Genomic DNA, 6,608 nt, shown 5'->3' on the forward strand with positions numbered 1-6,608 from the left:
TGGGTCGCGTCCCTATGGAAGGTGCCACTCTTCTTGAAGATCAAATTTTTTGTGTGGAGGTGCTCAAGACGCATGGCCCAACTTATGGGCTATGTCCTCTTTGTGGGTTTCTGTAGACAGTGATCCACATCCTCTTTTCTTGCACGGCGGTCGGGCACTTTGGAATTTTCTACCGGAGGCTCTCGGGCCTGATTGGGAGGCTCCGGATCTAGCCGGCTTCATCCAAGTGAGAGTTGTCCTGACCGGTAGGTGGAGGCGCCTCTTCTGACTAGTTTTTTTTGGAATTAGCTTGGACGCTTTGGACAAAACATAATAAGATGGTGATTGAGTCGATCTTGATTTGGCAGGCCATTGAATCATTCTTAAAATTTCTTGTGTTCTTATTGGCACCTGCTCGCTAGGCACCGGGGTCGTGATCGGCTGGGGTGGATGTTGGATCCGCTACATGGCACTGCACATTGCCACGCTTCGCCGGCATCCACATGATTTTGTGGCCACTTGGTGGTTTTTTATGCTTTTCTTTTATATTTTTATTTTGGCTTGCTTGTGCTGATGCCCCAGCACACTTGATATTTCGGTGCATTGCTACACGTTGTATGAACTTGTTGGTTGCATTATTTATACAACGGGGCGAAATTCTTTTAGAGAGAGGTAGCTCAAGGAATATTCGCCCTCAAGCAACATTGTTATGAATAAAATGGTCGACCTAGTGCCCTCAACAATTCTAGCGCGGTTGCGAATCACACTAGTCTTCTTATTTGCAACAAGATATGGATAGATAGCCATAGGGAAATTATTTTGTATTTTAGAATTAATAATAAATAATTTTAAAACAAAAATTATTGTATTTTTAAAGTCATTTCTTACGTAGAGATTGGAACATGGTACATAGGTTCACTCGTAGCATACTTCGTGAGGAACAAAACTCAACATTCATAACTACATAGTTGCCAAAATGACAACATTACCCCTAAGCATTTTTTATATATTAAGGACAGGTATTAAAGGACTAATAATATTCATGAGTCATATGTACATACATTAGTCTCAAAGTCCAAGAGAGGATCCATTGATACAATTCTTACAGTGGATTCCATGGGCAACTAATGAGGATGGTCACAATAACATACAAACTAGTTTCATATATAGTTGAAGGTAAAGATGGAATACTAATTTTAGGAAATAAAAAGGCGGATTATGGAAGTAAGTTACTTGAATTATTGATATGGCCAAAGAAGCTGAAACTTTGAATTTACGTTTCTCTCCATCTTTGCATCATAGGCACATCGTACTATTAAGAAGAAGAAAAATCGATGAAGGGCAAAGGGTGGTGATTAATGCCTAAACCGAATCCTAAGGACGCTCAAAATTGCTAAGAAAAAACACCAAATGGTACCCTAAATATGTTATTATCGTTCTTTTAATATGTCTAGGGTCTCTCTCGAGGCCTATAACCTTTAGCATTAAATTACTATATTAAAGTTGCTAGATTGTCAATATCTACAATATAATTGGTCTTGTTGGATTTTCCACGATCCACTAGAAGTCATTGAAATAAAACTAATAATACACAACGTGCGACTTGTTACCTTATGCATGTGTTTTTTCGCATAATATTTCTTGTAAAATCATCTTGACCTTATGGTTGCTAGACTCCAACATCCCTCTTCTTCATAAAATATTTCTTGTACAATAATTTTGACCCTATTTTTTTACCACCATATTATGTGTGATTTCTTGGAGCATCAAATTCTGCTTTTTATTCACTTATATGAGAAAATTCATTGTGGTACTTAATAATTGGTTTAATTTGGGTGTGCTAGAATATCTACGATGGCACAAGTGAATGAACTAGTACTTACTTGTATATTATTCTTTAATTACTTCACTTCGCTACTCTTTTGTAAGTACCAAGTTTGAGTATCTCACAATTGTCCATGGTTTATCATATTCATTCCTTCTATTTTTTGGTTGAGATGGAGAAAGAAAATACATCTTTAAGTGACTAAAGTAACCAATGGTAGAATATATGTTGTAATCTTACCACACTTCGTCTTTGCCTACTCTATTCTTGCTAGAAAAATAGCATTAGAATGATTGGTTTCAGTTGAGTATTAGAGAGGTCAACTAACTAGTATGTGTAAAATGGGTATATAGTTTAGGTAGGACATACTAGTTTTTGTATAATGAATTAGATCAAAGAATCAGTTTAATCTATTTTGAATTTACAAAACTTGGTATCCTAAATACTCATGCATATTATAATTATTTGATGTTGTTGCAATGTACATGGACCGCAAGTTCTGATGTCTAACTCCAACAAACAAGCCACTCAAAGAAACGTGACCAGAAGAGGGGACTATAGGACCGACAACTGGGTGGCACCACATACATTCTAGAACTATATATTTAGTTAAATGAACTTGAAACAAATACACTCTAAAACATTTGTCAAGTTATTTACCTAAATTCATAAACAAAAATACTACCAAGTTCCATAGATATTTAATAATAATTGCAAAAGGATCATACACACACATGTACACTAAAGGGGCATAAATAAATTTGTGGATGGGCTCGACGGTTTAGTTTTATTAGATATATGGACAAATCCATTGTGATAAAAGTGCTTTTATAGCATTAATCTAAAAAACAACATAGTATTTATTATGATACATATTATATATTTATGACAAATCTATACCATGGCAAACATGATTATGTTTACATTGTTAATGTTGTTATATACCTAAAACAACATTAAATATAGGATGGCACATCAATTATTGATAAAATAAACATACCTTTAAAGGCAAGTTCAATTATATTAAAGTAAAATAGTTCACTATAAATACGTGAAAATCATTTCTAAACAACGACACTCTTCACACAGTTATTTAATGTTGTTTTAGGTATTTTAATTTATCTATGAACCTAGTCATTCTATTTTGGAAAAAATATTTTTTTATTTTATCAAACTTAGTGAGTAATTCAATGTATCTACTTTCTTATCAAAATCTACGCAAATCATTGCATTATCTAGTTATTGTTGGATCTATCCATGTATCCGAGACTCGTCCATTCACCTATTTGGTTTAGTGTATATTGTGGATGAGGTGTACACTGAAGAGCATACACATTTTAAAAGTTCTCTACCGACATGAAGGATGTTAGCAAGTATAATATGTTTTAATTAGATCTTATGGGATATGTTTGCGGTATCTTGATGTAGTGCCCCAGATGTAACCTTGCCATTTTTGGAACCTATTGCATGTGGGTCCAACTTGTCAGAGTTTGGATGATATCAATTGTGCCATGACTTCTTGTGATGACTCCTTATTGTTTCTCTTCCTTCCCATGCATGCATGCATAACATATCATTGCATGCCCTTGTCTTGTGTTGTTGCCATATGATCTTAGCATTTCATGTGGTGGTGGTGGTCTTGTGGTTGCACCTTGTGATGCCTTGTGATGATGTGCATGTGATGTATAGTTTATTGTTGGGGAACGTCGCATGGGAAACAAAAATTTTCCTACGCGCACGAAGACCTATCATGGTGATGTCCATCTACGAGAGGGGATGTGTGATCTACGTACCCTTGTAGACCGTACAACAGAAGCGTCAGTGAACGCAGTTGATGTAGTGGAACGCCCTCACGTCCCTCGATCCGCCCCGCGAACCGTCCCGCGATCAGTCCCACGATCTAGTGCCGAACGGACGGCACCTCCTCGTTCAGCACACGTACAGCTCGACGATGATCTCGGCCTTCTTGATCCAGCAAGAGAGACGGAGAGGTAGAAGAGTTCTCCGGCAGTGTGACGGCGCTCCGGAGGTTGGTGATGATCTTGTCTCAGCACGGCTCCGCCCGAGCTCCGCAGAAACGCGATCTAGAGGAAAAACCGTGGAGGTATGTGGTCGGGCTGCCGTGGAAAAGTCGTCTCAAATCAGCCATAAAACCTCCGTATATATAGGTGGGAGAGGGGGAGCCTTGCCTTGGGGCTCAAGGAGCCCCAAGGGGTTTCGGACGAGCCAAGGGGGGAAGGTCTCCCCCCAAACCGAGACCTACTTGGTTTGGTGGGTGGAGTCCTTCTTTCCTTTCCCACCTCCTCCTTTTTTTTCTTTTCTCTTTGATTTTCTTCCTATGGCGCATAGGGCCTTCTTGGGCTGTCCCACCAGCCCACTAAGGGCTGGTGTGCCATCCTCAAGGCCTATGGGCTTCCCCGGGATGGGTTGCCCCCCCGGTGAACTCCCGGAACCCATTCGTCATTCCCGGTACATTCCCGGTAACTCCGAAAACCTTCCGGTAACCAAATGAGGTCATCCTATATATCAATCTTTGTTTCCGGACCATTCCGGAAACCCTCGTGACGTCCATGATCTCATCCAGGACTCCGAACAACATTCGGTAACCAACCATATAACTCAAATACGCATAAAACAACGTCGAACCTTAAGTGTGCACACCCTGCGGGTTCGAGAACTATGTAGACATGACCCGAGAGACTCCTCGGTCAATATCCAATAGCGGGACCTGGATGCCCATATTGGATCCTACATATTCTACGAAGATCTTATCGTTTGAACCTCAGTGCCAAGGATTCATATAATCCCGTATGTCATTCCCTTTGTCCTTCGGTATGTTACTTGCCCGAGATTCGATCGTCAGTATCCGCATACCTATTTCAATCTCGTTTACCGGCAAGTCTCTTTACTCGTTCCGTAATACAAGATCCCGCAACTTACACTAAGTCACATTGCTTGCAAGGCTTGTGTGTGATGTTGTATTACCGAGTGGGCCCCGAGATACCTATCCGTCACACGGAGTGACAAATCCCAGTCTTGATCCTTACTAACTCAACGAACACCTTCGGAGATACCCGTAGAGCATCTTTATAGTCACCCAGTTACGTTGCGACGTTTGATACACACAAAGTATTCCTCCGGTGTTAGTGAGTTATATGATCTCATGGTCATAGGAACAAATACTTGACACGCAGAAAACAGTAGCAACAAAATGACACGATCAACATGCTACGTCTATTAGTTTGGGTCTAGTCCATCACGTGATTCTCCTAATGACGTGATCCAGCTATCAAGCAACAACACCTTGTTCATAATCAGAAGACACTGACTATCTTTGATCAACTGGCTAGCCAACTAGAGGCTTGCTAGGGATAGTGTTTTGTCTATGTATCCACACATATAAATGAGTCTTCATTCAATACAATTATAGCATGGATAATAAACGACTATCTTGATACAGGAATTATAATAATAACTATATTTATCATTGCCTCTAGGGCATAATTCCAACAGTCTCCCACTTGCACTAGAGTCAATAATCTAGTCCTCACATCATCATGCGAATTACATTGTAATAAATCTAACACCCATACAGTTCAGGTGTTGATCATGCTTTGCCCGTGGAAGAGGTTTAGTCAGCGGGTCTGCTACATTCAGATCCGTGTGCACTTTGCATATATTTACGTCCTCCCCTTCGACGTAGTCGCGGATGAGGTTGAAGCGTCGTTTGATGTGTCTGGACTTCTTGTGAAACCGTGGTTCCTTTGCTAAGGCAATGGCACCCGTGTTGTCACAGAACAGGGTTATTGGATTCAGTGCGCTTGGCACCACTCCAGGATCCGTCATGAATTGCTTCATCCAGACACCCTCCTTAGCCGCCTCCGAGGCAGCCATGTACTCCGCTTCACATGTAGAATCTGCTACGACGCTTTGCTTAGAACTGCACCAGCTTACCGCACCCCCATTAAGAATAAATACGTATCCGGTTTGCGACTTAGAGTCGTCCGGATCTGTGTCAAAGCTTGCATCGACGTAACCTTTTACGGCGAGCTCTTCGTTACCTCCATACACGAGAAACATCTCCTTAGTCCTTTTCAGGTACTTCAGGATATTCTTGACCGCCGTCCAGTGATCCACTCCTGGATTACTCTGGAACCTACCTGCCATACTTATGGCCAGGCTAACGTCCGGTCTAGTGCACAGCATTGCATACATGATAGAACCTATGGCTGAAGCATAGGGGACGGAGCGCATATGCTCTCTATCCTCATCTGTTGCTGGGCACTGAGTCTTACTCAATCTCGTACCTTGTAAAACTGGCAAGAACCCTTTCTTGGACTGTTCCATTTTGAACCTCTTCAAAACTTTATCAAGGTATGTGCTTTGTGAAAGTCCTATCAGGCGTTTTGATCTATCCCTATAGATCTTAATGCCTAGAATGTAAGCAGCTTCTCCTAGGTCCTTCATAGAGAAACTTTTATTCAAGTAATCCTTTATGCTCTCCAAAAACTCTACGTTGTTTCCAATCAGCAATATGTCATCCACATATAATATTAGAAACGCCACAGAGCTCCCACTCACTTTCTTGTAAATACAAGATTCTCCAACCACTTGTATAAACCCAAAAGCTTTGATCACCTCATCAAAGCGTTTGTTCCAACTCCGAGATGCTTGCACCAGTCCATAAATGGATCGCTGGAGCTTGCACACCTTGTTAGCATTCTTAGGATCGACAAAACCTTCGGGTTGCATCATATACAATTCTTCCTTAAGGAAACCGTTAAGGAACGCCGTTTTGACATCC

Source organism: Hordeum vulgare, chromosome 6H (genome assembly GCF_904849725.1).
Source record: "Hordeum vulgare subsp. vulgare chromosome 6H, MorexV3_pseudomolecules_assembly, whole genome shotgun sequence".
Taxonomy (NCBI): domain Eukaryota; kingdom Viridiplantae; phylum Streptophyta; class Magnoliopsida; order Poales; family Poaceae; genus Hordeum; species Hordeum vulgare.